The following is an 11,178-nucleotide window of genomic DNA, read 5'->3' as shown; positions in this document are numbered from 1 at the left end:
ATACCATAAAATTCCTTATTTTAAAGTCTACAATTCGGTGGGTTTTTAAATATATTGAATGAATCATGCAAACATCATCACTGACTCATTTTAGAACATTATCGCCCCCCCCAAAAAATATTCATTACTCATTAGCAGTCACTCCTCACTCTTTTCTCCCCTACTGCTGCCCCGTCAACCACTAATCTACTTTCTGTCTTTATGAATTTGTCTAATCTGGACCTCTCATATAACTGGAAATATGAAAAAATGTGACCTTTTGTGGCCAAAACTGTTTTAAATACTTCAAGTATTTCTCTTATTTAATCTTCCCAACAACCTATAAGGCAGGCATTATTATTATTTAACAGATAAGGAAAAGTGAGACATGGTTTAGTAACTTAACTGGGTCACAGGGTTCCTAAGTGGGTGAGCTGGACTTGAAGCCTAGGCAGTCTGTATTCAGTCTGTGAGCTCAACTATAACTTGAGTTTCTCCTTCAAGGAGCTTGATCAAACTTTATCTCCAGAGTGATCAAGGATGGGCAGAATAACAGTTGGAGTCCATGGGGAAAATAGAATATCTATGGTTGAGTGAGTGATATTATGTTTAAACTGGCATGACAAATATGGAGAAGGATCTCGAAGGATCTGAGGTGATAGTAAACGAAGCAGATTCAACTGCTTGGAAGAGAATGGGCTAATTGGAACTATGGTCAATGGTCTAGACAACTAGGATCATTTCTAAAGTGGAGCATGATAAAGAAAAGGAATGAGAATATGTTCAGGATATCACATGTATTTGTCCTCCAAGAAGGAAATAACAAAATAAGATTAAATTTCATGAGACCATTGGTCAATTATGTTCGTGTAGTTGGAGATATGTGAGCTGCATCCTTTTAGGCACCAAGACCAAGAGAAAATAAAGTAATTTACTATCACAATCCAAGTGGAAAGTGGAAAGAGATTAGAGTATTTGTTAACAGTAGAAATGCCAGCCCATTGGATGGTACCTGGACCCCACCTTGACTCCTGCAGATAGTACAGCAACACTTACCACAGACCCCACTCATGAGAGATTTGTGTGTACAACATTCAAGAACCCTTAATTGAACATTTCACTATTGATAGTCTCTTGAAGGAGTAGATAAGTGGAGGACAGCAGAGAAAGATGAGGGATGAAGAAGGCAGTTACCACCTGTGTTCTTTTCCTATTGCTACTATACAAAGTATCACAAACTTAGTGGTTTGCCCCAGCACAAATTTATTCTCTTTTGGCTGTTGAAGTCACATGTCTGAAATCAGTTTCACTGGGATAAGGTGTTGGCAAGGCTAGCTCCTTTGGAATTCTGAGAGGAGAGTGTTTTCTTGCTTTTTGCAGCTTCTAGTGACTTATTATATTCCTTGGCTTCTGACCTCTTTCTCCATGTTCAAAATGTATAGCTCCAGTCTCTGCTTCTAGCACCACATCACCTTCTCCTCTGAGTGCAGTCAAACCTACCTCTACTCCCTTCTTAAAGAGCACTTCTGACTGCATTTAGGGCCAATCTGGATTATCCAGGATACTCTCCCCGTGTTAAGATCCTTAATCACATTTGCACAGTCCCTTTTGCCACATAAGTAAACATTTACAGGTTCCGGGGAGGAGGACACAGATATCTTTGGAGGCCATTATTCAGCCTCCCCCATCATCATTCTCCACTGCCTTTCAAGTTTCTCTTATACATTACATGAATTTCACAAGGGACACAGCTGAGATAGCAAATCCCGAGCAGAGACACCATTTGAACTTCTATTTAATCACTCACTGTTTCATTCAACAGATATTTGATGAATATCCACTAGGTATCCAGAACTGTGTTAGCCCAACGGAGATATATTCCTGCCCTCATGGAGCTCACAGGTCACATTATCCCCTCTACTAAATCATGTACACCCTTCCCCTTACTCCTTTTCTTGCTTCTGTGAATTTGCCCTTCTTTGTCCAGTCCTGCCTTCCTGACACTAAACCAGGTAGCACTGCCTTTCTTAGAGGATGGGACAAGAACAGAATTCATTTAAACATGTAGCACGATTAGCCTATTAGCATTAGAAACCTCAGATGATGTTTTCCTCTTTAGTTATTATGTTTACTTCACCTAACCTGAAGTTATGTGGAAATGTAATATCCCAGGCATGGGTTAAATTTGTGAAGGACCCTAATCTCCTTTGAATAGGGATTAGTGACTGTATAAATATTGCTCAAGAAAGAGCTGATCCTTGGAGAATGAGGGCTGCTTTTACTGTAAAGTGCTGACTACTCGGATGTGTGAACGAACTGTTTATAGTATTCATCTTTACCGATAGGAGTCTGCTTCTATCTACTGGCTGGAGAATTTCATAATCAGGACCACACAGGTAATTTCTACTTGGATTTTTGTGTTTGTTTCTGATTTACATGCATAATGTCTGCTCCTGCCTACCTAGGCCTTCTTTACTCCGAAACTAACCAGCTCTTTCTGGTCCTACCTTCTAGAGTGGGTGATTAAACTAACAAGTGTGTTGTCTTATGAAAATTGTTAGGTAGCTACAGATAACCAAGGTATCTCAGAGGACATCTGACTCCAGGAGGGAGGCCATGGGATACAGAACCCACTTAGAGAGGCCTGAGGAAAAGGAACAAGATGATCCAAGGAGGTAAGGGCATGACTAGAATTTCAGGGGACTCAGGGTTAGCAGTAGTTGAGGACAGGAGAATTCTGTTGCTCTAAAGACAGTCTTGGGATTGTGACTAGTCTTTGTTACATCATGTGAGAGCAAACAGCTTGAGAATTCTCTAGGAAAGTTGTAACTTCCAGGGGAAGAAAAATATTTATTTTACTGTCAGAAATGTTAGAATCTTTCAGAAAACAAGGTTAATTAGGATTTCTATTACAGAAAACCAAATATTATACTGGTTTTGCCATTTGAGTGTGAAAAATATTATTCTGAGTTTGAGCCAAAGAGACCTAGAAAGAGTTGAGGGAAAGAAGATTTGTATCATATGAAATATATTAGAGGACTCTGTCATAAAGTATTACAGAATTAGCATGAGTGTAATATATAATCAAATAAGTGCAAAAATGAAACAGTGAGATTTCATTTTGCAATTAATTGTCCAAGATTGAAGGAATATATGATTGGTGGATAAGAATTAAGAGGCACCGTATATTTGGAGGCAGTGTTGCTGATAGAATCATTCTGGAAGGCAGTTTGAAAAGTGACCTTTGGAAAGCTTGTATTCTGATTTGGTCATTTTGATTCTAGGGTATGCACCATAGAAGTAATCATAATGTTTAAATATTTACATAAAAATATATTCCTTATAGTATTGTTTAAAATCAGAAAAGGTCTATTATAATAGCTACCACATATTTAGTGATTATAATGTTTCTGACATTGTGCTTGATCCTTGATCTTGAGAGACAGCTGGAAAGTAAAGGGAGAGAAAAGAGAAGAAGAGAGGAATAATATAAGAACACAGAAGTAATAGGGCATTGCCTATCCCCTATGTTTCCTAACAGCCTAATGATTTGGTATTTCAGGTCTTGGAAAGAGTTAGATTAAAGGTAGAAGCCTTAGAAATGGTGTAAACAAGATTCTGTGACACTCGTAGGAAAAGATCATTTTTCCCTCTGCTGCGCCTCAGCCATGTTACAGACTGATAGCCTGAAGTTATGCTATCCAATAAGGCAGACACTAGCTACATGTGGCTTCTTATATCTAAATTAAAGAAAATAAGAAATTCAGTTTCTTGGTCACATGAGCCACATCTGAAGTGCTCATTAACCACACATAGCTAGTTGCTACTACATTTGAGAGCACACTTATAGAACATTTTCATCATCAGAGAAAGTGCTTTTACATAGCACTACCCTGAAGACTCAACACAGATAAATAACTGTGAGTAAAAGTTCTATGCCTTGCTGAGCAGTGGGAAAAATCTATTCCATTTCACATCAGTCACCCCATCTTGTAGCTGGTATTTATCATCACCTGGAACTGCTTAAAAATAATAAATGTAGATTTCTACTTTTCCTCCTCCTCTCATTCCCTCAATTACTCTCCATATACCCTTCTTCCTAACTCATTGGACTTTCAATTTATTGGCCCCCCTATTTTCTCTTTATCCACTGGTACATTGATGTCTAATAAAAATATAATGAAGTATGATGATACTTCATTATATTTTTATAGATATATAGATGATAGGTACTCTGATTAACACTCTCCATTACTTCAAGGAAATTCTAGTTATGGTTTGCAAAGTTTTTATCATGAGTAATGAAGAATTTTATCAAATGCATTTTTTTTTTGCATCTTTTAAGATGATAATATAAATTTAGGGGTTTTTCTCCTCTTTATTCTACAGATGCAATGAATTACCTTGATTGACTTTTGAATGTTAAGCTATTAGTGATTTTAAAATCTCAGAAAACTAGAAATAGAAGAGAACTTCTTTAGCCTGTATGTGCAGAAAGCTGCAGCTAACATCATTCTTTTTTTTTAAAATAAGTATTTGTTTATGTATTTATGTATTTATTTAGAGAGCAGGAGGAGGGGCAAAGGGAAAGGGAGAGGGAGCATCTCAAGCAGATTCTGCACTTTCTATACAGCCCAACGCAGGGCTCAATCTCACCACCCCGAGGTCATGACCTGCGTTGAAATAAAGAGTTGGACACTTGACCAACTGAGCCACACAGGTGCCCACTAGCATTATTCTTAATTGTGAAAGACTGAAAACCTCCCCCCTAATATTGGGAAAAAGGCAAGGCCCTGCTGTCACTTTTTGTTTTTTGTGATATGGAAGTCCAGAAATAACACTGCAGGTCTTAGACGTACAATAAGGCAGGGGAAAAAGCATCCAAAGTGGAAAGGAAGAAGTGCAACTGTCTTTGTTTGCATACAACATAGTAATCTACATTAAAAGTTCTAAGAAATAGGGGGACCTGGTGGCTCAGTCGATTAGGTGTTTGGCTTTTGATTTTGGCTCAGGTCATGATCTCAGGGTCATCAAGCAAGCCCTTCATTGGGCTTGGAGCCTGCTTAAGATTCTTTCTCCCTCTGCCCCTGCTCATGCTCTCTCTCTCTCAAAAAAAAAAAAAAAAATTCTAAGAAATATATATTTTTTAAAATCCAGTAGAACTACCAAGTGAGTTTAGTAAGGTTGCAGGATATAATTTCAATATACATACAGAAGTTTTATTTTTATATACTAACATTAAACAATCAGAAATGGAAGTGAAAATAGTATAATTTATAATAGTATAAAAATAGTAAATGCTTAACAAGTTTGACAAAATATGTGAAAGACTTGTCACTGAAAACTCATAACTGTCATGAGAAATTAAAGAAAACTTAAGCAAAGGGGAGATATATCATGTGTATGGATTGTATGACTCATTATTGCTAAGATAAAAATTATACCAAAACTGATCTATAGCGTCGCTGCAATCCCTACCAAAATTTCAGCAGAGCTTTTTTCAGAAATTGACAAGCATATTCAAAAATGTATATGAAAGTGTCAAGGACCTAGAATAGCCACAACATTCTTGAAAAAGAAGTACAAAGCAGGAAGACTTATATTATCTGATTTCAAGACTTATTATGAAGTGATAGCAAACATGATAGTATGGTATTAATATAAAGATAAACTGAATAGAATAAACAGTCTAGAAATAGCTCCACACATTTATGTTTAACCAATATTTTATAAAGATTCCAGTCAAGTTAGTAGAGAAATAATAATCTTTTTAATAAATGATCCTAAATAAATTGGATAACAATGGGGAAAATAACAAATCTTGACCCTTGTCTCACGTCTTATACCAACAGTAATTCAGTAATGCAGTAAAGACTTAAATGTAATATCTAAAAGCATAAAACCTCTAGAACAAGATGAGAAAACCTTATTGACTTTGATTTTGGTGAAGATTTATCACATAGAACACAAAAAGCACAAAGGTAAAGAAAAAATTAATAAATTAGACTTCATCAAAGTTTTCAAGTTCTGACTTGAAAATCTTTGTAAACGTATATCCAACACAGATCTTGTTTGAAGACATCTAAATAACTCTTACAACTAAGTAATAAGAAGACAAACATCCCAGTAAATACTGGCAAAAAGTTTGAGCAGACATATCACCAAAAGAGAGATGGGGATAGCAAATAAGCACATGACAAGCTACTCAACATCATTAGTCATGAGGTAAATGCAAATTTAAAATCAGAATTAGATACTACTACATATCTACAAGAAGGAATAAAATTAAAAAGACTATTCATACCAATTGTTGGTGAAGAGGTTGAGGAACAAAACTCATGCACTGCTGTTGAGAATGTAAAATGATATAGCTATGTTAGAAAACAGTATAGCAATTCCTTAAAAACTTAAATACATACCTCCCATATGACCCAGGCATTCCACAATGAGGCATTTTTCAAGAGAAATGAAAGCATATGTCCACACAAAAACTTATAAACAAATGTTCATAACACTTTTATTTGTAATAGCCAAAAACTGGAAACAACTCAAATTCCTATAAACAGTAGAGTAGGTAAAGAAATTATAATATATATTTTTTAAAGATTTTATTTATTCATTTGAGAGAGAGCAAGAGAGATCACAGAGAGAGAGGGGGAGGGAAAACAGACTTGCTGCTGAGCAGAGAGCCAGGTTCGGGGCTCGATTCTAGGACCCTGAGATCATGACCCAAGCTGAACGCAGATGCTTAACCAACTGAGCCACTCAGGCGCCCCAGTAATATATTTATATAATGGAATACTAATTAGCATAAAAAGGAATGAACTATTGACATATATAACAATATGGTTGAATTTCACAATAATTAGGTTGAATAAAAGAAGTCAGACAAAAGGTATCATTTCTGTGGGTACTAAAAGATGGTGATGGAGTGATCTATGCAGATATCTGGGGAAAAATAGGAAGAACAGCAAGTACAAATACTCTGAATATGGGGTTTGTATCTTATAAGCCTTAAGGCCATTCTTTGGACTATATGGTGAGTGATGTAGGAAGCCATTGGAGGATTTGAGCAGAGCAGTGTCATGATATGATCTGTTTTTACAATGATGATTCTGACTTCTGTGGTGAAGTTTACATGGGGGAGTGGAATTGCTGAGTTTAAGGAGATAGCTGAGATACAGATTAGAGAGTATCACAATAATTCAGGTAGTGGTAGTGGTGGAAACAGTTAGATTCTGGGTATATTTTGAAATTAAAGCTTGATATGTTTTGTGTAAGAGAGGAGTCAAGAATGATTCCAATATTGTGTGTGTGAGTGTGTGTGCACATGCATGCATGCATGCGAGCACAATTAGAAGGATAGAATTACAATTGACTGAAATGAGGAATATCATAGGAGGAGAGATTTGGGAAGGGAAGATGAGGGGAAGAGCTTTAAAAATTTTAAGTATCACAAGCCTATTATCTATCTGAAAGGAGATGGTGAACAGGCAATGGAAAAATGTAAAATCCTGAGGAAAAATCTCAGGAGTAAAGTTTTGACCAGGGGTAAAAACTTTAGAATTATCAACATATAGAGAGCATTAAAGATATGAGAATAGATGAGATCACGAAAATACAATGGTTGAATCCTGAGGTTGTTATGGAAAAACTGGGAGTGACTCATAAAACCATCATGGAATAAGTAGGAATTAAATCCTGAAACATTCCCATTAAGAGACCAAAGGTATATAAAATATTTAATAAATGAGGTGGAAATGGAATAACCAATGAGTTAACCACAAAGGATAGTGTCCTGAAAACTGTTTCCAGGAGAAGGGAATATTCAGCTCTGAAAAATGGCTAACAGTTCAAGTCAGATAAAGGCCATTACCTTACCGCATTTAGGTAATTTATGACTTAGGCAAGAGTAGTTTGAATGGAGTTGGGGGTATAAACTTGATTGAGTGTACTCAAGAAAGAATATGAGAAAATGAATAGAAAGCAATATTCTATATAAGACTTTTGAGAAGTTTTTGGGTTTGTTTTTTGGGGGTTTTTTTGAATAAAAATAGTATAGAAATAGGATAATACTTGGAATGGTATCAAAAGAGGGATTTTTGAAGGTGGGAAAGTGAGAACATGTTTATAAGCTGATGGGAACATTTCTTTAGAGAAGGAAAATTGATAACCTTGGGAACACAAGAGAGACGATCTGTGTGCACAAATGGAGGATGGTCTTAGCTTTAGCATGGACAGTTCATCAAGGCAAAATATGTGGTACTGATGCTATAGGTAGATAAATGTGACAGAAGGAGCTTTTGGAAGTTTTGTTCTTCATTTTCTGTCCGTGAAATAGTCATCAGCAGAAGGTAAAGATAGGAGAGGATATGTTAGAGTTTTGAGGAGAGATGTGAAGTTATAAAATAGAAAACAAGGTGACACGAATTAGGAAAATGCAGCATAATACCTATGCAGAATGAAAGGCTCATTTGAGTTTCTTAATCATAAATTTAAAGTTAACATGTTGAGGCTTTTCTTCAACCCCAGTCAGTAGCATGGATGAATGGACAGGGTAGTCTGAGAGATGGGGTTCATCAAGGTTGTAGTTTTGTCAAGCAATTAAAATGATGCAAAAGTTACTAATGACTTGAAGATATATGGGAAAAAAGTGATTACCATGACCACTAAATTTAACCCAGATATGCAGGAAAATGAGGACAGGAAACAAGGAGCAGTGAAATCGGTGGTAGAATCAACCAGTGGATTATATAGATCCTGATTAGTGAAACATGGTTGCATCTGTGGTATTACAGAGAATATGCTGGAAAGATAGACAGTGGTAAACCAATCCTTGAAACTGATCTCACGGGGAAGTTGAAGTTTTTCATGTGACAAGGTCTAGGATATATCCACTAAATAGAAGAAAGATCACTGGACAAGAGAAGGTTAAAAAAACCAAGAAGCCAGAGAACTAAAAGGATTATCTTCACAATCATGGAAATCACCAATAATTATAACGACATTAATATTTTGAGAGATTGGCTTTGAACCAAGAGCTAAAATGGTCATAGAATAAGGGGGAGTGATTTAAGGATTGGTAGATAATTCCACTGATATGAGATTCAAAAATATAGATTCTGAGGGAAGCAGGTATCAACACAGAAAAGAAGTAGCAACATAAGGCAACTTGAAAACTAGTTCCATCTGGTAGGGAGCAAAATGGAGAATAGTGCAGCCCCCATTGATCACAGCAGCAGGAGAAGCAGGCTTCAGGGAAGGGGCCAGGTTTAATTTAGAGCAAGAGATGAACAACAACAACAAAAATTTCAGAGAAGAGGCTGAAGTAAAGGGAATTCTACCTGTGATTAACCACTAAGTTCCAAGAGGCTCAAGAGAAGGGTCTCAGTTCAGGACTGGGAGAGGCAAAAACAGGGATGTGCAGAGCCAAACGGGGATTAGACAGGAGGTGATGAGAGTAATCAGGAAATTCCTTTCTTCTTATGGTGGTGCCTAACATTACAGAGATAATGGTTATGATGAGATTAATCATGATGATGCCAGGCCTTTAGCAACAGTAAGTAGAGAAATGTTGGGTTCTTTCCAGGAGTACCTAGCCTCCTAGAGCTGCCTCTTGACTGCTGTCAAGGAAAGTGGGGTAGACAGGTGGCAGCATGTTTGCTCTGAGCCTGAAGGCTTCCTCTGGAAGCATGCCTGTAGCACCCACCTGAGAACTCTGGCAATAAAAACTGTCAGAAAAAACTGGCAGGCACATGTCTTAAGATGTTATTTTTATTAATTTGATATTAATTAATGGCTTTAAATATTTATAATACACAAATGTCATACAATTAGGCAGTAGATATTGAACTATTAGGCAATAGATATTGAACTATGATGTCAGGTACTGTAAAGCACCTTACATACATTATTTAATCCTTACTCCAAGTATTATCTTTGTACTTTATAGATGAGGATATTGATGCTTAGAAAGTTTAGATAACTTTAAGTTCATACTGTTAGCAAGTAGCAGAGACAAATTGACATTGAAGTTTATCAGATTTCAAGACCATGATATGTCATCAGAACTGTACCAATTATCTCTAAAATAAGTATCACTAGATGATTTTTAGCAAATTTTACAATTTTCTTGACCAATGAATGTTACCATAATATGGATCTTGAAAGAACTATTTTAGCATTTTTCTTCTGACCACCTTACTTCTCCGCAAGTTTAACAAAAATAGTCTAATTAATATTTAAACCATCATGCGGAAGGAAGAACACAGAGAATGCTCTTTGACCTCTGGAAACACTTTAGGATTTCACCAGAAGGCTTTAGCTTAGGGATTAGAAATGTTCTGAGTTAATTTGTTCTGTTTTACCTTCATTCTTTTTATATAGCTATCCCAAAACAAAGTTTGGGAGGAACCTTGGGTGGAATGGAAATTTGAAAAGAAAATCACTAATGTGGGAGCACCTAAGCCAGATTTCCACTCTGCATAATAGGGAAGGCCATAATGTCCTGACAGTGTTCTCTAGTTCTGCTGTAATGGTTCTCAGAATCTAGAGTTCAATAAAAAAATAGCCAAAGTGCTTATTTAAAAAAAACCCCACATAATCTTTAGTCGGCTGAAATCAGAATCTCTTGTGGGGAGATTTGAGATGGGGTAGTGGGGTGTGTAGGGGATGCATGCTGACCTTCTATAGATTCTGATTCAGCAAGAGACTACCTGGGAGCCCAGGCCTTAATTTTCTTTGCCCCAGGTCTACATTTCCCAGTTCCCCTTCCTTGGGAAATTAGGGAATTCCCAACCCCTTCTACCTCTCCACAATCTCTGGTTCTTCCCATGATTCCAGTACTTCCAAGAAGAAACAAGGACAGAACAAATATATCAGATAACTGAGATATAGAACTTAAATACATATTGCTACAGCTGTACAAACAATTGTCTTACAGAAGAGATTAAGGTTGGGGCACCTGGGTGGCTCACTCGGTTAAGTGTCAGACTCTTGATTTCAGCTCAGGTCATGATGTCAGGGTCATGAGGTTGAGCCCTGCATTGGGTTCTGTGCTGAGCATGGAGCCTACTTAAGATTCTCTCTCCTTCTCCCCCTCCTCCCCCAACTCATGCACTCATGCTCTCTCTCTCTCAAAATAAATAAATAGGGGCGCCTGGGTGGCTCAGTTGGTTAAGCGACTGCCTTCGGCTCAGG

Source organism: Neomonachus schauinslandi, chromosome 5 (assembly GCF_002201575.2).
Source record: "Neomonachus schauinslandi chromosome 5, ASM220157v2, whole genome shotgun sequence".
Lineage (NCBI taxonomy): Eukaryota > Metazoa > Chordata > Mammalia > Carnivora > Phocidae > Neomonachus > Neomonachus schauinslandi.
The sequence above is the reverse complement of the archived record's forward strand: the minus strand, read 5'-3'. Positions refer to the sequence as shown.